Here is a 27,435-nt window from a genome sequence, read left to right as displayed (position 1 = left end):
AGGAAAACATCGTGAGGAAACCGGACTAAATACTAGTTTACTCTCTGGGTTGGAAGGTCAGATGGCAGTCGCTTTCGTAAAAACTAGTGCCCACACCAATAACTGGGATTAGTTGCCAAGCGGACCCCAGGCTCTCATGAGCCGTGGCATAATGCCGGGACAACGCGAGGAAGATGATGATATCTTATTTCTTTCATCTTATTGTCCTGTCCTGTGTGTATGTGTGCTTTATGCTTTATGGAATAAATGTGTTTCTATTCTAGTATTTCTAGCTTATTCTAAAAATATCACAAGTGACAATGAACAAAGTGGCACATTGTAAAAACAAATGCGTCAGATTATCGTCGGAAATGGGCGTGGCTGAAATAGTTGGAGGTTACCCCTGCGCCAGAACAGGCCATGTTCCTATTGCCAACCAAGCGGGCGAGATCGCTTAGATAGATGGACCAGCCTAACTCCGACCTCTAAGTAGAGGTCGGATAATAAATAGTTTGGCAAACCATTTGTCATTTGACGACTGGTCTGGCCTAGTGGGTAGTGACCCTTCCTGTTAAGCCGCGGTCCTGGGTTTGAATCCTGGTAAGGGCATATATTTGTGTGATTAACACAGATACCTATTTGTTCCCGAGTCTTGGGTGTTTTCTATATATTTATGTATTTGTATGTTATATATATCGTTGTCTGAGTACTCACAACACAAGCCTTCTTGAGCTTACTGTGGGACTTAGTCAATCTGTGTAAGAATGTCCTATAATATTTATTTATTTGTCAGTACCCAAACTACTAGAGTATCGTCTGTATCTTTAACTATTTAAATTGAAGTAAACAAACAATTTGTAAATTTTCGGGTAGTTATAACATTTATTGGTGAACCGACCAATTACAAATCCGCCTGGATCAGTCACTGAACGACCTGATTTTAACCTACATTATTTGATCGTGTAATATTTTCATCTACCCTCAACTGGCTTAAGGAGCCGTTTGAGGGTAGATTTTGTTTACTATTATTTAAAATACCTAAAGATACAGTGTTATAGAGTTATACCAAGACAAGTCTGCAACGATTTTGATAGCACACACAGTGCCAGTGTTATTTATACGTCATAATTTCCTATCAGTTTGACGTTTAAAACAATACTTGCACGTGCTATCAAAACCGTTGCAGACTCATCTTAGTCTAACTCTACAATCCCACTCTAGTTATTTTTTTCTTAGCCCTTGATGTCTACGACTGTCTATTTAAAATACATTTTCACCACACCAACTGGTAAGGGGCTGTTCATAAATTACGTCATCTATTTTTGACGATTTTGACCCCCCCCCCCCTGAAAATCATCCAAAAATCATGCTTCGAATGACCCCGTTTCCTCCTACGTCATGCTACCATCATCCAATGTCCAGAAATTTTGTTTAACCCTCGTGCTTTGAAACCCTTGCAACGTCAAGATTCCATATTTCGAACCACTCGCTACGCACGAGCGGTTAAATAATAACTTTGCCAACTATGCGACATGACATGACTGTCATCATGAGTCGCTTTGGTATAAACAGCAACACTCGTAACTGTACATCGGTGGACCTTATTACAAAAGGCATAAGGTCCACCGATGTACAGTTAACAGTGTGGGCGATGCACGGGCGATGGTACTGCTTGCCTTAGTGTAAGGCCTGAGTGGACGCTCGAAGCGGAGCGTTCGGCGGGGCGTGCAGCGTGGCGTCGAGCTCCCAAGGGATTTGAGCAGCGTACACTAAGGCCGCTCCTATACGCTTGCATTTGTTTAACATGCACGCCGCACGCCCCGCCCCGCTGCACGCCCAACTCGAGCGTCCACTCAGGCCTTATACTTAGTGTAAAGCCTGAGTGGACGCTCGGAGCGGAGCGTTCGGCGGGGCGTGCAGCGTGGCGTCGGGGTCAGGAGTAATTTGAGCAGCGTGTACTAAGGCCGCTCCTATACGCTTGCATTTGTTTAACATGCACGCCGCACGCCCCGCCCCGCTGCACGGCAACTCGAGCGTCCACTCAGGCCTTACACTTAGCTTCTTAAGCTATTGGAATACATCCTACTACCGAAATAATAAATGACAGCCATTACGTACGCGGGCCAACGGGTGCTGTATAAGGATTCACAGATTTCAGGTTCTAAGTAATTTATCTTACGTGTGCACACAATATTAAACTCGTTTAACGCTACGAAACTTTTCGTCACATGTTAGAATCTTTTTTCACTCCTTATTCATAATTGTGGTAAATCTCATCTTTGATTATAATCATAGTAAACAATAGATATACTTCAATAAATTTTATGTTATTGGTTTAAAAAAAGTGCCAACGAAAATATATGCAAAATTAAATAGCCGGCCAGGGGGCGCCATAAGCCTTCAGTAAGAAAGTGCATATAGTTGGAAAAATTCGACCTATGCCGCTGTGGCCCAGTGGCCGAATGGCACAGGCACCTGCCGCGATAGCAGAGGACGCTGGTTCGATTCCAGCCTAGGGCACTGGAGGCCTTGGTCACTTTTTCTTAGTATATGACATTTATTTAAAGTTTATAATTTATATAGTAGTATGTCTACTTGAAATAAAAACAAATTAAAATATTTTCTGAAAATAATTTAATTTGTTCTAATACAAAATTAAACAGGTTGAAAAAACGGCAAATTTAGACGTTAAGGGCCTACTGCAGCCGCGTCTGGCGCTTCGTAAACCACGCCCGCTAGTTCTTCCCTCCCCGCTAACACGCACACATGGAAACGCTTCGCGCCGCACGTGAAGTTTGTGTGACCTTTTAGCACCATCTAACGTTACAGAAGTTAACTACTATTATACGTGGTCGCTGCGGTCGGCCAGAAACTTAAATTCGGAAAAAATTGAAACAGATGGCGTTGTTACTTGTTCATAATAGCAAACAATAAAATAATTAATTCATAAACCTGCATATTTATTGTTGTTTTGGAAGATGTTAACATCATAGAAGCAGCAGCGTATATAGCATATAAGTTAAGAGTATTGATAATAAGAAAATAGCACAAGAACAGAAAAGAGATTATTTTTGATAAAATATGATGAAAACAGATTTACTTGATTACGCTCACCTGACTTTGCGGTCACTAAATGCAAATTTCAACCTTATTGTTATGGGGTTACAATAACCCTGGGGTTGCAGGCGTCCATGGTCGTTATTATTATAAATGCTTTGGTTGAAATGCTTTTTAACCCTCGAATTTTTCATAGGTACAGTCACCTGCAATAATATGTTACTCTTCGACGGCCGCAAAAATATGTGACACGCTCTTATGGCTCTACAAATAAGATCTAACATGATCTACCGCAAAACGGCCTTCGGTGTGTACCATATTATTGCAGCTGACTGTACTCGTATTCATTGTTGATTTGTTGTATAGGTAGGTATTACTATCTTTTATCCGATCGATTTGCATTTATTTGAAATAAATCACAGTGTTTAGTAATTATATGTTTTATTGAATAAGAGATTATTTAGGTATGTAAGGAATACAGGGTGCCTTTTTGAAACACTCATTTTTAGGGTTCCGTAGCCAAATGGCAAAAAACGGACCCCGTATAGATTCGTCATGTCTGTCTGTCTGTCTGTCCGTCTGTCCGTCCGTATGTCACAGTCACTTTTTTCCGAAACTATAAGAACTATACTGTTGAAACTTGGTAAGTAAATGTATTCTGTGAACCGCATTATATTTTCACACAAAAATAGAAAAAAAAAATTTTTTTTGGGGGTTTCCCATACTTAGAACAACTGAAACTCAAGAGACACTTCCAAAGTGGTAAAATGTGTGTGTCCCCCCCCTGTAACTTCTAAAATAAGAGAATGATAAAACTAAAAAAAAATATATGATGTACATTACCATGCAAACTTCCACCGAAAATTGGTTTGAACAAGATCTAGTAAGTAGTTTTTTTTTAATACGTCATAAATCCCCTAAATACGGAACCCTTCATGGGCGAGTCCGACTCGCACTTGGCCGCTTTTTCTGGATAATTTTGAATTTCAATTGTCAGGGGTGCCTACATTATTTTTTAATACATTTTACAACGACAACAAACAAAAGTTCAAATTCGCCGTATTTTTATTACCCGGGTCGATCGCAACAAAATAGAAAATCATGTTTTTCAAATCTAAGCGTTATTGTAATTTATCTCAAATAACCAAAAAGTCAATCTGACTAGAACTTAAAAACGAACTGAATTATTTTAATATGTCGATTTTTCTTGGTGACCCAGGAGAATTTTTTTCTATCCCATACAAAAAGAGCGTATCCCAATCGCGTATCGGTTTTGGTTTTTACTTATAAGTGTGAAAAATATATTCTACCATATACGAAGGATGTGTGTTTTTTCATGTTTTATGTGTCTTTTTGTACAATAAAGTGTTTTACTGCTACTAATATATCATATTAACGATTAACTAAAAAGGTATTTACATCTAATTTAACTGGTAAATTATTAAAGTCCGCTAAAATTAATATATATTCAAAAAATATTTGTTAATATGTCCCAAAATCATGGCTCATTTTTTAAGTCTCCTGACTTACCAAACATATCGCAACGAAGGCAAGGGTACAACGCGGCATCGTGAACCTAATAACGTAACGTTTCAGTTACTTTTTTAGTCGCCGACCATTTTATCCGGGGTACGAAAAGAGGTATTAGATCTATCCTGGGTCTAATATGTTATAAAAACATAGTTTTTTGAAAAATGTTCGTAGGTAGTACACAAAATTTACATTTTCTTTTAAATGTGATTTGGGTCATCGTTCTCCCTGGTGACTTTTCTGGTGACCCAAGAGACATCAATTTTATTATGACTCAGGAGACTTTTTTTCTATGCACTTTGATTTTTTTGATGCGCTAATTTTGTAATCTAAAATAACTTTAAACTGCTGATATACTTATATCACTTTGCTGATGAGTGGAAGTGGAATTTAAACTTAATTTATTGTTCTCTCCCTTGACATTTTGGCATACATTTGACATGCTGCAGTGCACTCCTAACGTTAATAAAGACATAATTTTTAGAAAAAGCTTTTGGAAAACTCACTCTTGAGCTTAAAACGATTAAGTCCTTATCATATTATGTTAGATTTTTAGTACAGACCCCAAATCAGTGAAAATGTGTCTTAGCCAACTAAATTTGTCTCTGGGAAAAGTACGATATCCCTAAAAATTGTACGTACATTTCGCATTTTTCTGAAGGAACGGAATTCATAAATTGGGTTATTATTATTTTTTCAGATTATTTGATTGCATTGACATATCACCAAGATAGATAGAACATTTAAGTTACCAGAAGAAAAGCATTTGTGTTCTTTTATACAGTGTGGAAAAAGTAGGTTCGATTCCCGGGCGCGACTAAGCGAATTTAAAAAAAAACAACGTGTTGCATTCCGGGAGTGCCGACAGAAGTGAAAACTCAATGACTAGTCCAAAATGTCTGCAGCACTATGTATAATTGACCCATCCTCCTTTCTATTGAAAACTTTTGGTTCCGAAATTGCTGGTCAGTGAGCTTGTTTAAAATTCGAAATTCAAATTTATAACGTTAATTGTTTAAAATTCGAATAGAAATTGTAAAGTTACCTTGCAGACCTCGCGTCTAAATATATTTGGTCATGATATTTTGAGTTTTATTCACCAGTACTAGAGTTCACTTTTATTAGCGATTTCATCAAGATGTAGCTTTATTGAATTATATTTGAGTGATATAAAGTTATAATACAGTGAGATCCTCGTATTTCAGCCCGTAAAAGATTATAACCTTTTTCATGTAATGTCATTGAGTTTTTCTTTATTGATTTAAATGCCATCTAAACCTTACGGTCACATGATCGCCTTACGCTGTCTCGAGTTTATCATTTTTTCCCCACCTCATAAAGTGCCTAGCGCCGCTAAAGAAGTTTTCACTTCAAAAATCTTTGAATGCAGTTGTTTCTTTAAAAAACAATAATGTTTCATTTAAGTAAAATGAGCAAACTTAAGGTTTTAAGGCACTTTCCCTCCAGGGCCCATAATTTTTTTCCAACCGGTAGTAGACAACTATTTTTTTCGACTAAATGAAGTTTTATTAGATAAATCGTTGATCACATGGTTCGTTTCACACATCACATCAAATCGTTTGTCATCACAATCAAAATTTGTCAAAAGTAATGAAATTTATGCCAAAAAAACATAAATAAAACATATAAATTCAACACATTTTTTTAATAAAAATCTTTCTCGATGATATAAAAAAAAAGCGGCCAAGTGCGAGTCGGACTCGCCCATGAAGGGTTCCGTATTTAGGCGATTTATGACGTATTAAAAAAAAACTACTTACTAGATCTCGTTCAAACCAATTTTCGGTGGAAGTTTACATGGTAATGTACATCATATATTTTTTTTAGTTTTATCATTCTCTTATTTTATAAGTTACAGGGGGGGGGACACACATTTTACCACTTTGGAAGTGTCTCTCGCGCAAACTATTCAGTTTAGAAAAAAATGATATTAGAAACCTCAATATCATTTTTGAAGACCTATCCATAGATACCCCACACGTATGGGTTTGATGAAAAAAAAATTTTTGAGTTTCAGTTCGAAGTATGGGGAACCCCAAAAATTTATTGTTTTTTTTTTATTTTTGTGTGAAAATCTTAATGCGGTTTACAGAATACATCTACTTACCAAGTTTCAACAGTATAGTTCTTATAGTTTCGGAGAAAAGTGGCTGTGACATACGGACGGACAGACAGACGGACAGACAGACAGACAGACATGACGAATCTATAAGGGTTCCGTTTTTTGCCATTTGGCTACGGAACCCTAAAAAGAACATCGACAAATTATGTTCAAAGAATTAATATCAAAACAGATGTCATAATTAGGATTGGCTACTTTAAGAAAGGGACAGAGAGATTTAATCCTCTCGCTCTGCACGTTTTTCTCATTCCTCCTTGTCAAGCCAAAATAAACTATAAAATGATAGTAACATAGTACATTGTAATATTCACTTTTTCCACGGTATCATGTCATTGTAAATTACTTATGTGAAATTGTAGTGGCGTGCGACTTTCAAACCGGAGGTCACGGGTTCGAACCCCGGCCCGTGCAAGTGAGTTTTTGTAAGTAGAGTCCTTTTTTAGTGGTACTTAAATATAATAACTTTTCGTATTATTGAAATAAAATATTTTATTCAAACAAACTTAATAATATAATAATTAAAACGAATAATATCAATTAGTTTTTAATATTTATTAAATTATTTTAAATTATTTGAGCATGAAATGATTAAGATTAATGATTTAGATTTATTTTTATCATTACAATAGAAAAAAAGCAAAAAATATATTCTTATAGATATTTTATTTTCAAACAAAAATAAAGCAAAAAGTTACGGTTAGATTCTGATGGCTAAATACCAAACAGCTACCGATACATTTCAATATCTGTCGAAATTTCCTAACCCGTTGTAACTGACAAAGAGTATAGATTTCGACGTAGCATGACGTAGCTAAGCAAACACGCACACATGCGTAACGTATAGGCCTGTAAGAAGGCACCATCATAGGTTTACCTCCGATTCCGTTACTACTCAATGGAGTTACGACTCAACGTTTATTGGATATTAAAATTTTACGTAATTCGGAGCGCTGCGCGAAGTGACATAGGTCTTACCTCTTTGAGGCACGACGGCCATCTAACATTACTGGCATAAAGGATGCATTTATGACTTTGACGCATGACAGAAAGAGAAACCGAACTGCGTAAAATGGGCGTTTGCTGTTGAATTCATAAAATCAAAAATCGATAATAAATCCATCGGTAAAGGATAATAATTTAATATTTAGTTCTTTGAAAGTTAAGACGAGATGAAAACCTTTGCTGTAAGGTGGATTGTGCTGGATATGGATGTGTTTTCTAGTTGCACGAAGCTAAAACCGAAAAATGAACACGTAAGTTTGGATTTATTTTCTATCGAGAAAATTTTAAGCATTCGTGTTTCGACTACTACGAAATGTCTTATCATATAGTCAAGAAACATATATCCGAAAATCACTACTGTTTGTTTCCGGGGCTAGCCACTGCCACCTTTCTAAGATCCTGTTATTTTTCGATGCACGGCCTTAAAATACCTTTTGTCTATTACATCGTATTGATTTCATAAAGATAAGCATAAAATAATTTTGAGATCTGTTTTTCTGGACCACCATCAACAGTAGCGCCAACTGGTGAGCAAAAAAACGCTAGCCCTCATTAGAATTACACGACCCTTTTTTCGCAGATAGCGGCAAGTGCGGTTTTACTTAACACAATAGATAGACAAAGAATTAGCCGTTCGGGGTAAGCTACGAATCTAACGACTATAACACCCCCTGGAGTTGTAGGCGTCCATAGGCTACGGCGACTGCTTACCATCAGGTGGGATGCATGTTTGTTTTCCACCGACCATAGAGAAAAAAATACATATATTGCTACTTGACAATAGATGTAGCAGCAGTACTGATAGTTCCGCTACTCGATGCTAAATGTAGACTATGAAAATAATAGTCTTTTTGGTACCAAAACTGATGTATGGAGTGAGCACTCTTGTCTTACTATATTTCTCTATGACCGACGTAGTATAAAAATCTTTCTGTGATGTTAGTGTAAGTACGGTCGAAATGGCCTGTCAGTCTTAATATAAAGGTGTTCCACACTCGGGTTAATTCCATTCAGGCATTAAGCCCGGCTTCAGTTCCGTCTATATGCTAATGTGAGTTAAGACTTCCTTCACACCGGCGTGCTTATCGTGTTGAAATCAGTAGCTTCAAAAACAAACGTAGATGTATTAAATAAATAAGCTCCCTCAAACAGTAAAAAGTTCTCCTGTTTCCAGTTTTATTCTAGGCCCTAGGGGATTTAGCTTAAAGGGCTTAGCATCCAGGTTAAAAAAGGCCTTCTTCAAGTATTTTTTTCTACTCGTCGACTGCAATGATTGAATTAAGACTTCGTATACCAAAGTGAAATCGCACACATTTTTCACTATGGGACCCCAACTCAACTATAATATTCATTTCGATACAGTTTAGTCAACTATAATATTCATTTCGATACAGTTTAGTCAACTATAATATTCATTTCGATACCGTTTAGTCAACTATAATGAAATTGACCAATCGAAAGCGCGGAGCAAGTACCAGGGCCTCATGAGTTACGAGAAGGTGTCAATATTCATTAAGATACAGTTTAGTCAACTATAATATTCATTTCGATACAGTTTAGTCAACTATAATATCATTTCGATACCGTTTAGTCAACTATAATGAAATTGACCAATCGAAAGCGCGGAGCAAGTACCAGGGCCTCATGAGTTACGAGAAGGTGTCGTTGACCAACCGGCCGGGGGCGCGGGGCGCGGGGGCCGGGTCGCGTACGAGTATGAAGGTAAAAGGTATCGCGGCTGCTCGCGCATCTCAGCTGTATACTTTTGTTTTTTTTACCTACATATATGATTCTTCTACTAGTTTTAAGTATTTTTTTGTTGACTCGTAGAAAAAGTATTGTATACAATAGTGATATAATCAAGCTTTTCAATCTCGTACCTTTACTTAGGCAACTCAGCAAGCTTCGTTGCCTAAACACGGTACTCGTCTGAAAAGCTCTCCGTTATATCACGATTGTATAAAATACTATTGTCAATTTTTCAGTCCACACCTAACGTTTGTTACGTAAAAAAATATTGGCCCATTGTGAAGGGCCCTTTATGCAAACCAGTATTCAATCTGCGAGTATCTCGTCAATCTATCACTTTTTGTGGACGTACAGTCGCCGTCAGATATATCGGAGCGGCCAAGGTGTTCACAAATATCTGAACACGCCTCTATTGTCACGGCGTTAGAGTGCGTGTTCAGATATTTTGAGCACTTCGGTCGCTCCGATATATCTGATGGCGACTGTACATATATCGTACAGGCCGGCTGTCTTATTAACTGGGCCAATTTTCCGGAAACATTGCCCGTTTTTGTGAGATAGTAATATAAAGTTAGTCGGGGGAAAATGGACGATTACCATGGACGTAGTTTTTTGAGGAGCAATTTCGATTTTCGGGCACTTTCATTAGATTTTTGTGCGTTTTAGTGGTGTTCAATATATTGGGTTGGACATATTTCAATAACGTAGGGACAAAAAAGCGGCCAAGTGCGAGTCGGACTCGCCCATGAAGGGTTCCGTATTTAGGCGATTTATGACGTATTAAAAAAAAACTACTTACTAGATCTCGTTCAAACCAATTTTCGGTGGAAGTGGAATTTACATGGTAATGTACATCATATATTTTTTTTAGTTTTATCATTCTCTTATTTTAGAAGTTACAGGGGGGGGGGGGGGGACACATTTTACCACTTTGGAAGCGTCTCTCGCGCAAACTATTCAGTTTAGAAAAAAATGATATTAGAAACCTCAATATCATTTTTGAAGACCTATCCATAGATACCCCACACGTATGGGTTTGATGAAAAAAATTTTTTTGAGTTTCAGTTCGAAGTATGGGGAACCCCAAAAATTTATTGTTTTTTTTTTCTATTTTTGTGTGAAAATCTTAATGCGGTTCACAGAATACATCTACTTACCAAGTTTTAACAGTATAGTTCTTATAGTTTTGGAGAAAAGTGGCTGTGACATACGGACGGACAGACAGACGGACAGACGGACAGACGGACAGACGGACAGACAGACAGACAGACAGAGAATCTATAAGGGTTCCGTTTTTTGCCATTTGGCTACGGAACCCTAAAAACCAAAGCAGTAGGTATAGTAGTACTCTCTTGAGTAAAAAGATGATGCTATATTATACAATGTGTTAATTGTTTAAGGAATTATCCAAAATAATAGCAGACGCCACTTATTTATTCTAAGATTAGTTTTTAAGTTTTATAGGGTATAGTTATTTAATTATGTTTTATTTATAGTATAGGTATGTATATTAAGTTTGTATGCAAATTAATTTATATACTTATTGTACAGTGCCAACCACTTAAATAGCCTCACCTATATATTGTGAGTATTATAATTATACGTGATTATTTTTATCAATATATCTTAAATTTGAATTGTACGCCCTGACGTTTATCGAACGACACATTAACAAGTACGAACTTGTCTGCGCGCGAAACATTGTGGACGCAAGAGCTAATAATACGGGACGTCCACATGAATAGCCTCAGTGTAACATAATCGTCCAAACCGTGCATTTAAGTTTCGCTTTCAAATTTATTTTATTATGATTAGATAATACAGATGGCATTATATTAAGTACCTGCAGTAACGCGATAAACACAGTGTTTTTGTGACTATGGGACGTGGTAAAAACTTACAAGTTTAGAAATTGAAAAGGTTAATTTTTATTTAACTCTAAAATTATCCCATCGTGAGATAGCTAAAAAAATAGGTCGCAGCCCTAAAGTTATTAATAATTATGTTAAATATAAGGAAAATTACGGCCACCAGTATAAAGGACGCACAAAATTTGCCACTACGGATCGTGAACATCGACTTATTTTACGCACTGCTCCAAATTCCACCAAGACCGCCAGGCAAATAGCTAGTGAAATAAATACTAGAGCATCTCTCTCTACAGTTCGACGGATTATTAGAACATCATCCCACCTCAAACGAAAAAAAATCATGAGTAAACCTCCTTTGCGCGAACAACATGTGGCGGGTCGATTGTCTTTTGCTAAAAAGTACATGTGCTGGAAAACCGAGTGGCGAAATGTGATTTTTAGTGATGAGAAAAAGTTTAATCTAGATGGTCCAGATGGATTTAAATATTATTTTCATGACCTAAGGAAAGAACCGAAAGTACTATCACGTCATCATTCAACTCTCGGATCGGTGATGGTTTGGGGAGCAATTTCTTACTATGGTACTGTTGATTTAATTGTGGTAGACGGAAGACTAAATGCTGAAAAGTATTTAAATTTATTAAAAGAAACAAAAAGTAAGATCAGTAAAGTAATAGGTAGAAAAAAAATGTTTTTTCAGCATGATAATGCTCCCATACACACGTCAGCCATAGTTACAAAGTGGTTTGAAGAAAACCAGATTGAAGTTCTAGATTGGCCATCCTTGTCCCCTGATCTGAACATCATGGAAAATGCTTGGGGTTGGCTTTCTCGGCAAGTTTATTACAACGGAAGACAGTTTAGTAATAAAGAAGAACTGATTCAAGCTATTTACACTGTTTGGGATTCTGTGGACGTTAATGACATACATTCTTTATATGAATCACTACCTAAACGTATTTTCGAATTAATAAGGTCTAATGGAAGGTATACGAAATATTAAACGAAAGAGTTTGAATAACTAAACAGTATCTTTTAGCATGTGAGGCTATTCAAGTGGAAGGGTCAATTATTTGTTTGACGTTATTTCTTAAAACTTTGATTAGATAACAATAAATATTTTATTTACTACTACAAGGCTTCTTGTTTTATTTCATATTTAATGTTTAATGTATATCTCCTTTTTATATTACTATGAGAAATATTAATTTTGGTGAGTGAGGCTATTCAAGTGGCTGGCACTGTATAATAATTTGTGTCACAGATGAGATGGTATTAGGATAATTTCGACATGTTTTTATTGACAGTACATAATTGATTACCTAAATTTTTTTTGCAAAAGATTGTCGTTGAAAAAAACCGAGTAGATATCTGCAGCAAAAAACAGTTGAAAATTCGCTTTGTTTTTTACTAAGTGGTAATAAATAATAATTATAGCGGTTGGATGTTGCTTTCAAGCTTTCAACAATTTGTTTTGGGTTTGAATTGGTTTTGATACAGTGATTACAGGTCTTCAAGGTCGTTACGTACCTACAGTGATTACAGGTCTTCAAGGTCGTTACGTACCTACAGTGATTACAGGTCTTCAAGGTAGTTACGTACAGTGATTACAGGTCTTCAAGGTCGTTACGTACAGTGATTGCAGGTCTTCAAGGTCGTAACCAAGATCAAAACCGTAACATTTGTTAAATCTGAATCGACTTCAATAACTTTTTAAATAATTTTATCTCACTTGGCACAGGCCGAGCCATTTAATAGATATAGTATTATATAAGCCTGAAAGATAGTTTAACGTAATGGACCCTATAATGGACGTGGAACCGGTAATGGGACATAAAACCACAAATCCTCTAAAATAAGTATGTAAAAGTAGTTTATAAACACTGGCAATATTTTACCATAAATAAGAGTCATAGAGCTGTTTAAGTTTGACTTTTTATTAATTTCGGTTAATTTTTAAGAAATTGGCGCCAACCCAAAAGTTGTCGTGTCACTGGAAAAAATAACCAGTAAGAATTCTTAACAACTTCGCTAAGAGAGGTGAGTTCATATATTAAATTGTAATTAATTATTACTTGGTGTAAACTAGAATGTGTTTTGTTAATTGCATTTACCATGAGATAAGGTATACAACACATTATGTTGTGACTCTAGAGATGTATAAAAAATAGTAGTATTTTGCCCAATCCCATTATAGGAGCTGTAAAACTGCATACCTCCTATGATGGGATAATTTACATAATGATGCTTGCCATGGCGTAATTTCATGTTTAAACAATACAGAAGTATAATGTAGTTACTCGTACGAACTATGTCAGGAGGTCTTCTCGGACTTCGGATAAATTAATATCGTTTTTACAAAATTTTATTTAACTTGCCCTGTTAGTTTGTATACAGGGTGGATTTTCTTTTTGGGTCAGTGAGGGTAGCTACCAGATCCCGTGCTGCGACGAGAAAACGGTCTTAGAAAACCTTCCCTCGATTTCAAATTAATGAAGATTGGCTTTTACAGATTTTGGAAAAAACATACAGGGTGCGAGAAAAAGGTAATTTTTGACAATCTTTTTTTTGATGCCAATCGATCCCATTCCTATTGAGGATCAAAAGCTTGTATGGAACAAAAAAAAATTCCGGCTAGAAAAGCCACAAATCGAGGAAAACTTTTGTATGAAAATGAAAACTTTTATTTTTCACATGCTATTTTTCTATGACAATTGATTCCATTCTTATCTAGTATCAATAGTTTCTTTGGGGTCAACTTACGATAATGTACTAAAAAGCCACAAATTAATAAAAACTTTTTCCATTGACCCCAAAAAAACTATTGATACTGGATAGGAATGGAATAGATTGGCATACAAAAATAGCATGTGAAAAATATAAGTTTTCATTTTCATACAAATTGTATGGGAAATGTTTTCCTCGATTTGTGGCTTTTCTAGCCGGAATTTTTTTTTGTTCCATACAAGCTTTTGATCCTCAATAGGAATGGGATCGATTGGCATCAAAAAAAAAGTTTGTCAAAAATTACCTTTTCCTCGCACCCTGTATGTTTTTTCCAAAATCTGTAAAAGCCAATCTTCATTAATTTGAAATCGAGGGAAGGTCTTCTAAGACCGTTTTCTCGTAGCAGCACGGGATCTGGTAGCTGCCCTCACTGACCCAAAAAGAAAATCCATCCTGTATTAGTTAGTGTGGTTCAAATCTTGGAAATGGCATTTGAGCCACTTTCGGATTTCCGATTGAGTTGAAATTTTGGATACGTATGCAAATCGGATGACAATGCAATCGGGTGACAAAAATGACTAATAACTAGTTTTTTGCCAAAAACTTATTCCCTATTCCAATATCTTATACTGATAGGGTATGCCCATTATAGGGGGCCCATTACTGGATCCACGTCCATTACCGGGGTTCCATTACTGGAGAAAAAAACCATACTTTTAATTTATTAATTATGTGGAAACTAACTGCAGTATCTTTGATACAACACGCCTGAAACATGAAAGAAGGATAGGATATTCATCTTTTAACAAGCTAAGCGGTAGAACTTTTACATGTATCAGGGAAATATCACAAATACTCAAAATTTCCTCTTAAATGTCCCATGACTGGTGCCGTTACTATATAAGATCGTTTTGTGACGCAAACGGGTATTTTAGTTTTATTGGTGACAAAGGTGTGACTGTTTCTAAATGTTGTAAACAACCTTTATGAAAAATGTTTTGTTAATGATTGCTAAAATGGATACACGGCATATTTTTTTGTGCTAATTAGGTACTAATTAATTTAACGTTATTTAGATACTAAACTAACAGACTGATTGGACGAAATGTAGCAATCATTTAACTGGTGAAGACGGATATGTTGTCGGCTGTCGCGCATTAAGTATGAACTTCGATGGAGACATCGTGAGGAAACCGGACGAATCCCAATAAGGGCCTAGTTTACAGTTGGAAGGTCAGATGACTCAGATGGCAGTCGCTTTCGTAACTAGTGCCCACGCCAATTCCTGGGATTAGTTGCCAAAGCGGACCCCAGGCTCCCATGAGCCGTGGCAAAATGCCGGGACAACGCGAGGAATATGATGATGATGTATTTAGTATGAACTTCGATGTAATGTTTTCTTTAAGTCCATAAGTCTTGTATAATGCCATGAAAGAATATAATCCAATTAAATTAAAATTTAAACCAATTAAGCATGGAGACTGTTTACCGTTATATTGGATTATGCGCCAGTTGCCTTCACAACTAATTTGCTTAAAGCAATTCTTGTCCGCTAGAACATATAAGTAATTTTATTAGGTATGAAGGCAAATAGGGCACTTTGCTCATTTTAATAAGTGGTAAAAATTTACCATATTCTGTTATTCATATATGCATTATTCCGCAGAATCGCTTTTCGGATGCTTTTCGGTTATAAGATAGGTAGGTACAAAAGCGATGAGGACTGTAGGTGTATATTAGACGAATTTTGACTCAAAAATACTTGTGAGGCTCTGTGGCCTCACAATCCGTATGATCCGCCATTTCAAAAAAAAAACAAAAACGTAATTCACAAATACATGCAGTTCTCTACAGGGTGTTTGGTACATCGTTTGCTGAGATAAAACGGCAGATAGGTTGAGACATTTGCTATCTGTGAAAACCCAATGACTAGTCCAAAATGTCTGCAGCACTATGTATAATTGAGGTTGAGGTAACGCCATCTAGCGTTATTTAGTCGCATTACTTGAAACCCAATCACTGTCTGTTAGTACTCGAGTTATATTAATACCAGTTAGAGGGAAACTCACTAGATGGCATTTAAATCAATAAAGAAAAACTCAATGACATTGTAACCTTTTTTCGATCAGGTCACGTGTTCGTCTTACGGTCACTTACACCTCTTAAGTGCACAGCGCCGCTAAAGAAGTTATCACTTCAAAAATTACGCAGGTATTTTTTAACTTTATGCCAGTTTTTCGTAAATTTCAAATTATTACTTGCACAGTAGTCAAAAAACCATGGCCATTTTTTTATTCTAGGCATGAGAAGTTTTAATTTGGCAAACGATGTCCCAAACACCCTGTATGCCTAATGATTGAATTGCCAAATTTCGAAAACATTTTTAACTAACCTGGCGGCCTAGTCAAGGTGACAATCGCTATCGCTTCGCCATCGAATCACTGCGTTTCGATCGCTACGGAGCGTAAGCATTGGCACATTGGCTACGCGGCCTGAAACCAGAAGGCCATCGTTCTCGCTTGTCCAATAATTCAGACCTATTTTCAGTTTTATTACGCCTTGATTATAAAAAAATGATTTATTTCAGCTGCCAGACCGCCTATTAAAATATCGGCACTAAAACGCAAATACACAATGAAAGTCGACTAAGAATACTAAATCACGGTTTAAAAGCTGCACTGAATACATTTACATTTTTAACTTCACAATACGTAGGTTTTAATACTAAAATCCTGATGCTCCACTGCAGTGGCGTGGCGCTGGATTTTCAACAGAATATTTATTTTATTTCCATTTTTTAAACGAGCGAGGTGGGAGTTAACTAAAATATTGTAATATCTGGGGCCCGTTTCTCAAAAGATTGTAACTTGTAGGTAATACAAGCGGATGTCACTTTTTGCTGTCAGATTTTGTTAGAAAGGGACTTCCACTTGTATAATGTATTACAAGTTACAACCTTACAACCTTTTGAGAAACGGGCCCCTGAACCCCTAATGTAAATTTGATTCGATAGTGTGTTGACCTATGCGTTTGGGTTACCCAATGGCCTTTATTTATGTAGACGTGTGACGTTCATAGTTGACAAAACTAAAATTTGATCCAACGATCGTGACAACTTGACACTTGACTTAGAACTATTCTTTGCATAATATGAGCGCATTAAGGTAGAATTGTTGGCGCGCTTTAGTTTTTTTTTCACAACTTCCACAGTTTTTATGGGAAATGTAAAATTTAAATTGTGATGTATAGTTGAATAACTGGTTGTATAAATATTATACGCAACATTTTTTTGACGATTTTAGTTTAGCTATAAAATCGATATATATCTACATTTTCCATAAAAAGTGGTATTTCTTTGTTTCTAGCTCTGAAACTATACATTTTTTTTACAAACAATGTTTTGGTGAATTATACTAAATTTAATAACCTTTCATTACATGTAACACATGTATATGTGACTCATAGTATAGCTATAATTTACATTTTACGAAATTCGGCAGTGATTATTTGTATGACGTCATTATTCCTGACTGGGGGACAATAGAGATGGTCTCCCGACAGTTTTAGAACCCAGGTCATATTGCTAATAACATACTAGAAGCTTACGCGGATTATCCTGAAAATGACCAATTTGGATTTTTTTAACTTTAATGCATTTGTATGGGCAAATATCTACATTTTGATGCATAATTTCCACATATTTGGTCCAATTTTGATTTTATTGAGATCAACGTATGGCGTCAGACGTTGTCTTTAATTTTGTAGTACATTGCTTTATCATCCGACTTTTGGTTTGGTTGCAAAACCCAAATAATTGAATATTTTTTTACATCATTTTGATTCTTTTGTAAATGGCTCTTAAACGGCTATATATTTTGGTACACACTGTATAAATAAAATATAGCATATTTAACTGGCTTTCATTCAATACCCCACACGATTATGTGCCATGCATAGTTTGGGTGCAATATGCAATATTCGCAACGAAGCGGGAGTCATTTTGATGACGTCATTCCGCTGAAGTAGATGGCCGGCGCCGCCGTCTCCCGGCAGTTTTGGAGACCCAATACCATGCCCAACAACATACTAAAAGTTGGTAGCGGTTTCCGGATCTGAACTATCTCTTCGACCGTTTCCCATAAGGCATAGTACTACTCATGGCGACTGTACCATCGCAGGAAAGTGAATGCTCTCCGCATTGCGTTAATGTTAATGATCTACACTGAGGTTATCGAGCGGCAAACTGAAGTGTTAAAGTTACCTTAAAATAGAGGGTGCATGTCAATGACAGAAAGAAGGGCATTTTATCTCAATTATTCTGAATATACACCTCTGTTTAAAATTTTGCTCATAAGGGGTTGTGCACAAATCACGCGTGGTGTTTTTGGCTACCCCCTCCCCCTTGGTGATATTTGGTGAGGTTTTTGGCTATCCCCCCTCCCCCACGTAACCTCACGTGTATTTTTTAAATTTTTATACGTGCTCCAAAATTTCGTAATGTAGACTAAAGGAGCCCACTGATTAACATTCCGCCGGACGGTATCGGCCTGTCAATGTCAGTTAGAATAAAAAGTTGACAGTTCCGAACAACTGACAGGCCGGTATCGTTCGGTGGACTGTTAATCAGTGGGCCCCTTTAAGAGTTAGCGTACATACGTTTTTATAACATCGTTAAAACGAAACTGTTTGTTCAGGTTTCCACTCTTAACACGTTCAGGCTTTTTACAACTTCATCCCCACACAAAAAGACGTAAGTGACGACTATTACTTATAAACATAAGACTTATCTAAACATAGCCTATTACTGTCTAGGACCCTTAGGTTTAACGGTGTTGTTTCAGCTTTTAATTAAAGTTTATGTTACGTGGGTTAAGTGGGTGATTCCGTTAACGGGGCGGTTTTACGGTAACTCAAAAGAAAATCCTTGACCCCCACTATATCACATCTTTCTCGCGTTGTCTTGGCTCATGGGAGCCTGGGGTCTACTTGGCAACTAATCCCAGGAATCGGCGTGGGCACTAGTGTTTACGAAAGCGACTGCGGTCTGACCTTCCAACCCAGAGGGTAAACTAGGCCCTTATTGGGATTAGTCCGGTTTCCTCACGATGTTTTCCTTCACCGAAAAGCGACTGGTAAATATCAAATGATATTTCGTAGGTACATAAGTTCTGAAACACTCATTGGTAGGTACCAGCCGGGGTTTGGACTCGCGACCTCCGGATTGCAAGTCGCACGCTCTTATCGCTAAGCCACCAGCGCTTTTCCACTATGTATCACTGAATAAGTAATTAGTTGGTATGTCATGCAGAAAGGCTGCTCTTCCTATAAGTCAGAGATGGCGGAGTAGGTATAGTCAAGATTTTATTAGCCCCGATGCAGTGGAGTTCACCTATTCTATGGAGCTTGCTAACTATGTAAACAAAAGTCATTAGTAAATTGACATTCAAAGACAATTTTAATATGGCGATTTGTTTACATAGTCAGCAAGTTCCATAGAATGACACTTTAGTGGAAAACATGCATCAGCTCGTAAAGTAACTCCCACGTGGTGTCACAAACCAATGCAACTTATTACCTATTTTACCTTGGCCACCGATATAAATGCACTAATCTTAATACGAAATCTCACGCCAAGTGGTCTACTGCTATTTAAGATTTTGCCTTTCCGTTCGACGAAAATAGTTGATCTTGACTGTGGACCGAGACGAACAGAAATGGATTCGGACCGCTTTTAGCTCAATGCACTAAGTGGCCACTTGCGAATGACGTCCAATACGATTTCCTCCCAATATATAAAATCAAGAAGCTTATAAGTGGTAATTAATTTCTAAAAAATGTTTTTGGCGAAGGCAAATTTGGTGGGTGGGCGATTAAAGTGATATTTTACTGTCATTTTAGATTTAGGTTTTAAAACAGCTTAAGAGCAAAGGAATTGAATTGAATTGAAATTTTATGTCTTTTTCTTGTCTGTTACCCTCCGTGATTCTTCTCATTTGATGGTCTCATCGGAAGACCGGCGCTGGAAGCCACCAGCAACATGCTGAGATGAGGCCATTTCGTGGCACTTTTTAATCTTATTTTGCGTTTTCTTTTATATTATGTATTGTCTCGTTTATTTGTGCTTACGAATAAATTATATTATATCCTATTCTATAGTAGTTTATGCAACAGTGATATAATAAGGGTTCTTAAAATTCAAGGGTCGAAGTTACAAAACGAGACGTAGTCGAGTTTTGTAAAAAAAGACCCGAGAATTTTAAGAACCAATTATGAGCTGTTGCATACATTACTTTTTCTATGACAGCTGCAGCAAAAAAAAAAAAAAAAAAGTTATTATTAAAAAAAAAAGAGTTATTATTGTAAATGAAAACATACCTCTTTCAATCAAGATGATCGGAACTTGTATCTTTAAAAAAAATAAAGCAGTTGTATTATACTCATAAGATGACTGCTAGCAGTCATCTTATGAGCCTATAGACAAAGCATTCAAATGACATTGTTTTAGATATCACTGTCAGTCATTTAATTGACACATTTAAGTGCTGGAGTAGAAAAAATATTTATTTCAGACCGTGGTCCATAATGTGTTAGTACAGGTACAATTCATATTTACATGACAAGTATATAAATTATAGGACACATGGAGCTATGTGCAAATTTTAATGAATAGTAGGTACATTGTACAACCTGGGGGGTTAGTCAAATACGGTACGAGAGTCTATATATTCACGACAGCCGCAGGCTGGAGTGAATTAAAGACTTGTATGTCGAGACTCGAGTAAAGGTGCATGGTTCCATCCATTGACTGTCACTGACTATACATCACTCATGATTTTATTTTATTTATTTATATGAGCCTAGAGTATCCCACTGCTGGGCAAAGGCCTCCCTCGTCCTTTTCCACGTAGGTATCCCAGTCTTGACCTGTCTCCCACCAGTTCCTGTCAAAGTACGTCAAGGTCATCTCGCCAACGCCGTCGAGGTTTGCCGAGACCCCGGATTTGAGGTGGGACCCATGATTACATGATCGTTATTTGAGAACGTTTAGCTTTCCAAAGTACTAGTTTACGATAATTTCCTTCGAGACCAATATATTGAAGAACTTCTGAATACGGGTAATAAATCAAGAAACCGAATACACTGCAGTTCGTCTCTAGAGTAAAGTGAGATCCGAAGTTAAGTGCAATTTATTCCCTTCAGATTTTATATGGATCGTTATTTTTAATTCCTAGGGTCGTATATTAGAGTCGGACCAAGCTAACTCTGCACAGACTATCTTTTATCTTATCTTGAAACTCGAGTTCTTTTCAACTTGCTAGAGTTGCTTAAGTCATATTTAGGTATCGAATCAGGCTATTGACTTTTCCAATGAATTCTATAGTAATTTAAATTTTATTTTTTCTTATTTACTCCTAATGCAAGTTAACTATAAGATATAATGCTCTGAAAGATGTGTCCTGCCGAGTTTATTGCCGGTCCCATATTGGGATACCCTGCTTCAATTGAGGGGGGTTTTAAATCTTCTCGAGGCAGAGGTGTAGAGTTGGAGCCGGTGTAGCTTGTCTACGCTGTCACGTAGACAAGAACGACCATCATATTCGTACTGTTTTGTCCATACCTATCCTTTTATCGAGGTCAATAGACACATAAAAGTATATATATGTATACGCAATCCATTTCACGGTCGCTCGTCATAGCGCCGTGCGATCAATCTTGTCCGTCCATCCGTCTTCTTACACATAGTTGCTTTTATTGTCTATGTCTACCCTTTACAGTTAAAGTGGCGCTATTGGCTTAGGTGTCAACTCTACTTAACCCTTAATAGGGAGTATTACTGTAACGTTTTGCCGCCAGAGTGCAGCACTAGCGCCTTTCGTAAACCATAGAGTAACTTATACATACAGTGCCTTAAATTGTTTTTTGACAAGTTTTCACAGACAATAAAATATGATATTGATACATCAAGGCGGTTGGTTAACAAAGGGCCTACCGGGAAACGCGAAATCGAAACTCAGCTATCTGCCTCTATATGCAAGAGTGATAAAGAGAGTTTAGATAACAAAATGTCGACTCTCTCGTTTGCGGTAGACCCTCAGATAGTGACTGATTGTGGGAGTGGCGCCCCCTACGCAGAGTTTGAGTGGGTCTCTATACTCTCTATTGTTTCCCAAAAAGTTTTACCTACATCTAAGGGATACCTTATAAAAATCGTGAAAAGTTAACGGTTTCAGTTTTATGACTAATGATAATATGACAAACAATACATTATGACTTATAACTTTATGGGGAACAAAGGGACCCCTTTTAAGGTATTTATCTATGGGCCAATAGTTGCCTGAATATAAAGATATTCATTTCATTTCATTTGCTGGGCTACAACCAGAGTTTTTCACCTTTTAAAGCAATGAACCTGCGAACAGCTGCAAAACTCTCCTGAATAATGAAACAGCAAGCAAGCGCACTGAAACCGACTTAATTCAGTATAATAGTTTAACGGCGTCATTACCTCACTCCACAGACAAGACATCCTCTAGCTAGACTGAGCATAGTAACGCTACCCCCTCTGCCACTTTATACGGTAGTTTTACTCCAAGTGTCAGAATCCCGTGCCGTGATTGGTCCGTGTCTTTGAATGGACCAATCACGGCACGGGATTCGCTCACCTCGTCCCCCCGCACCCCCGTATTTTTGGCAGCATCGGTTTCATGAAATAATTGCTTTAAACTCCGTCTAGAGGATTCCTAGTCTATGCCTCACTCTCATTAATAATGCGCATTAATTCGAGTATCTATCGGGTCATTACGTTCCAACACGCGATATTTAACACCTACGTATCTTCATAACAAACTTTATCCTCCTAAAACCCAAGGTCCTACCTATAGTACCTATTCAGTTCGATGTAATTTAAATTAAACCATGTTCAATTGGAACAGAGTCGCTTTTGTTTTGTTTCGTTCAATTTTCAAACAACGCAAAATCAACTCTATTTCCTACTATTTAGGTTCAAAATTTAAATGTTTCGTTTGTAGGGCTGGACCTTAGGAGGACTAAAATGGAGGGTGGAGGTTGTCACCTCCCACTACCTACTTACTTACTTACTTAACTAACCATAATATAAACACCCTCTTTAGATTTACCCTTAGAATATGGCCATGTGATTTAGTCGTGATCGTCTAGTCTAGCGTTAGGACCCCTCGAAGTGAACCGCGGTACCCTAAGTTCTTTAATGAGTATCAGCTAAATTTTGGACTCTGATTTTACTTACAATTACCTGGACTTTAGGAAAAAAATATATTACAATATTGAAAGCGCGTTTTGTTATGATGTTAACGAATAACTTACTAGAATAATTTATTAAAATACAGAAATAGTACTGAAAGTTACCAGAATTTATTATTGTAATGTAAATGTTGTTATATTTTACTTCAAATAATGTTATTTAGGTAAATGCAGCATATATGATAATATGAATATAAAAGAAATATATTTGGTAAAATGAGTTTAAAAATGGGGTTGGTAAAAGCCTGCTACAATCTATTAAGCCTCCGGGATAACATATGAGTAGCACTCCTGGGGTAAGCCCATTTACACCCTAGCATTTAATATTATTATCTACCAGCTTCTATTCGAAATATGCTACCCATACGCTCGATGCAGGATTGGGGGCTCCTAGTCCAATCGGCAATGTCAATTGGAACTCCTACCCTACCTCTTTAGCCAGACGGGCTATGACCAACACTTCGGAACCTATGCGTGCCTAGATGACTATGAAGAGAAGTGTCAAAGTATCCATCAGTCATCAAAATTACTATTCTTTTTATTTCAAAAGCTAGGGATGCGAATCCCATTTCCATTCCCCAGAACTAAAATATAAACTGTATTTCTAGTTTTTTAGAAGTATGAACGAAGTACTAAGTTTATTTGTTAAACTATATACTAAATTTTATGAGACTGAAATATCAAGATGAGCATTATTTCACTCAAATTATCCTTTGGATTACTCTTGCCTGCCAAAGGTTCCCTAAAACAGCTAGTCGTCGATTTTCTATCTCCGAATAGACTGTGTTCCTAATCCCAACCTGATATTTATGATTTTATTGTGTAAATACCTTAGAAACATGATTTTAATACTCAGTACCTCGTCTTTACACCAGAAAACCAGAAAATAAAAATAGAGATAAGATTTTACATTAATTATTTTCCCCAAATAAATTAAAATATTGGAAGATTTAAGCAATTTAAACCCTATACCTATTTACGCACAATTTTAGTATAGCAAGACCGTAGTTGAAGTCCCTTAAAAAGAGAAATACATCAATTTTACAGACCAAGACTAGAACGAACCCTAAATTCCGAATAATTAGTGTGTGAATTTACCCTAAACCTACCCTTGTCCCTACTCTAGTATAACCAAAGCACAGTTCGTACTTACCATCGACCTGGTACTTTGGAATATACGCAAGTGTATCCCTACTAAGAAACTGTAAGAGTTCGGCGAGCGATTCCGAGAATGCAACCTAACAGCTCGTGGACTTGTCTCCCCCCATGGCGGGTTGCACAGAGGCAGGGTGGCAACATGGGTAAGACAGGTCCCTATTATGTATATAAGTGGTATAAATAAATATATTTAATATACGAAGCCTCCAAATACTGTAGATTTCAAATGGGCCCAGATTACTCCGGATGGTGCGCATGTGACACCCCCACTATTCATCTAACAGCTGGACATTGGAGAGCTAAGGAGGGAGACGTTTTTCACCTTCTATGTTGGTAAAGAGAAGGTGCCAAGATAACCCTCATCTTGGAACAAAAAGACTCCTAGACAGCTCACATTTAACACCGCAAGGGGTGAGCGGTCCAGCCGGACAAACAGTCAGTCCAAACAATGATCTGGTTTTAAACTATATAGCAAAAGACCCCATAGTAAAACACTAAAATAACTAGGTTCAATTTTACGAACCAAACTACTCACAAAATCAAACTAACTAAACACAGAAGTGAAATTCCCTTAAACACCGTTATCTAAATTCAGTTTTATGACGATATTGTCCCCATAAAACCAAACACAGACACGCTTTCCAAGTCCCTGCTATGCAACGATATTGTCCCTGCATAACGTGACGGCACTTAGAAAACACAGTGTAGAAAACTTCACTATAACTACACACAGTAGCAAAGAATCCCCGCAATAGCCTGAGCTCAGTTTTACGACGATATTGTCCCCGTAAAACCAAACACAAACACGCCTTCCAAGCCCCTGTTATGCAACGATATTGTCCCTGCATAACGTGGCGGCACTTAGAAAAACACTGCATAGGAAACTTCACTATATTTAAATCCCGTACTCGGTAACAAAGAATCTCCACAAAAGTCTAAGATCAGCTTTACGACGATATTGTCCCCGCAAAACCAAACACAGACACCATTTCCACGTTTTAAATTCACCAGGATAATTCCAAGCGAAAACAAACATAGTAACAGTAGTAGAGGAACTTTGCTTACCGAATATTAAACGCCCGAGAACCAGAGTCACTGCTAGTCCGATGGTTGAAGAATGAATGCCCCGCCGGCGGCGCGCACCGGCCTTTTATACCCTCTACTGGAGACTGGATACATATTGGGGACGTATTGGATACAAGAGACTTATTGGAGACATATTGGATACATAATGGATACTGGAGACATAATGGATACAGGGGACCTAATGGATACTGGGGACCTAATGGGGACATATTGGATACAAGAGACATATTGGGGACATATTGGATACATAATGGATACATAATGGATACTGGAGACATAATGGATACTGGAGACCTAATGGATACTGGGGACCTAATGGGTACATATTGGAGACAAGCGACTTATTGGAGACATATTGGATACATAATGGAGACTGGGGACCTAATGGATACTGGAGACATAATGGATACTGGAGACATAATGGGGACATATTGGAGACAAGAGACTTATTGGAGACATATTGGATACATAATGGAGACAGGGGACTTAATGGGGACTTATTGGATACAAGAGACATATTGGGGACATATTGGATACTGGAGACATAATGGAGACATATTGGAGACAAGAGACTTATTGGAGACATATTGGATACATAATGGAGACTGGGGACCTAATGGATACTGGAGACATAATGGATACTGGAGACCTAATGGGGACATATTGGAGACAAGAGACTTATTGTAGACATATTGGATACATAATGGAGACAGGGGACCGAATGGGGACTTATTGGATACAAGAGACATATTGGGGACATATTGGATACTGGAGACATAATGGAGACATATTGGAGACAAGAGACTTATTGGAGACATATTGGATACATAATGGAGACAGGGGACCTAATGGGGACATATTGGATACAAGAGACATATTGGGGACATATTGGATACTGGAGACATAATGGAGACATATTGGAGACAAGAGACTTATTGGAGACATATTGGATACATAATGGAGACTGGGGACCTAATGGATACTGGAGACATAATGGATACTGGAGACCTAATGGGGACATATCGGATATATAGTGGTTACTGGATACCTAGTGGATACATAGTGGATACTGGATACATAGTAGCGACTGGGGACGAGAAACAAGCGATTTATGCTAACCAAAAGTACCAGGCTACCAGAACTGAGGAAGAGGTCATTTGCCCCGTACATATTAGCGTTATGCAACCTACGACCGGTGACTTATTAAGACAAACGTTTACCAAAAGTACCAGGCTACCATAATCGAGAAAGAGGTCATTTGCCTTGTGGCGGGTGCCGACGCTCGATTCAAGAAGAAAGATCCTAAGTCCTATTTCGTTTACTAAGCCATACGACCGTAATATTAAGGTTCACATTCGTAAAGTTCGATGCTACCAAGATCTATCCCTTTCACGCTTGCGTCTTAGAGAAAGACGGAGATATTCTCAATGACGTCTACGCACACATTCACAGGCAATAGTCGGGTAGTCAGTTTGAGTAGACTAAATTATAATAAAAGGGAACGCTTTATGGCCCCTCTACACGCACGAACCTGCAAGCATTATTTTACTTTGAGATACTTTTAGTCTCTTTCCGAAAAATACCCCTGTGTGGAAGTATTTTAAGTTCACCAGAAGCAAACATACTCAAAACATAGCGGGAAGTTTAAAATCTTAGGAGTTTTGGACTGTTTGTATTAACTCTGTACTAGGAGTTCAGACTCCCATATGACCGAACGTCACGCTGTCAATGTCATTGTCAATGCCACAAGCTCACGCATTTAGGTTAGTTTCAATTTGAGATGATTACTTTACGCAATTTATTGATTTAAATAGCGAAAATTTTATAGTGGGTTATATATTTAATGAAACCACA

The 27,435-nt window shown here is 37.4% G+C and overlaps 1 protein-coding gene across 1 annotated transcript in view; it reads right to left on the bottom strand.

The window, feature by feature from the left end:
- Nucleotides 1-27,435, bottom strand: part of LOC134656343 (integral membrane protein DGCR2/IDD-like) — a 75,804-nt gene that overhangs the window by 7,487 nt on the left and 40,882 nt on the right. The gene's annotated exons all lie outside the window — the stretch shown is intronic.

The sequence above is a fragment of the Cydia amplana genome, chromosome 18 (genome assembly GCF_948474715.1).
Source record: "Cydia amplana chromosome 18, ilCydAmpl1.1, whole genome shotgun sequence".
NCBI classification, from domain to species: domain Eukaryota; kingdom Metazoa; phylum Arthropoda; class Insecta; order Lepidoptera; family Tortricidae; genus Cydia; species Cydia amplana.
Note: the sequence above shows the minus strand (reverse complement) of the source record. Positions and strands in the feature narration are given on the sequence as shown.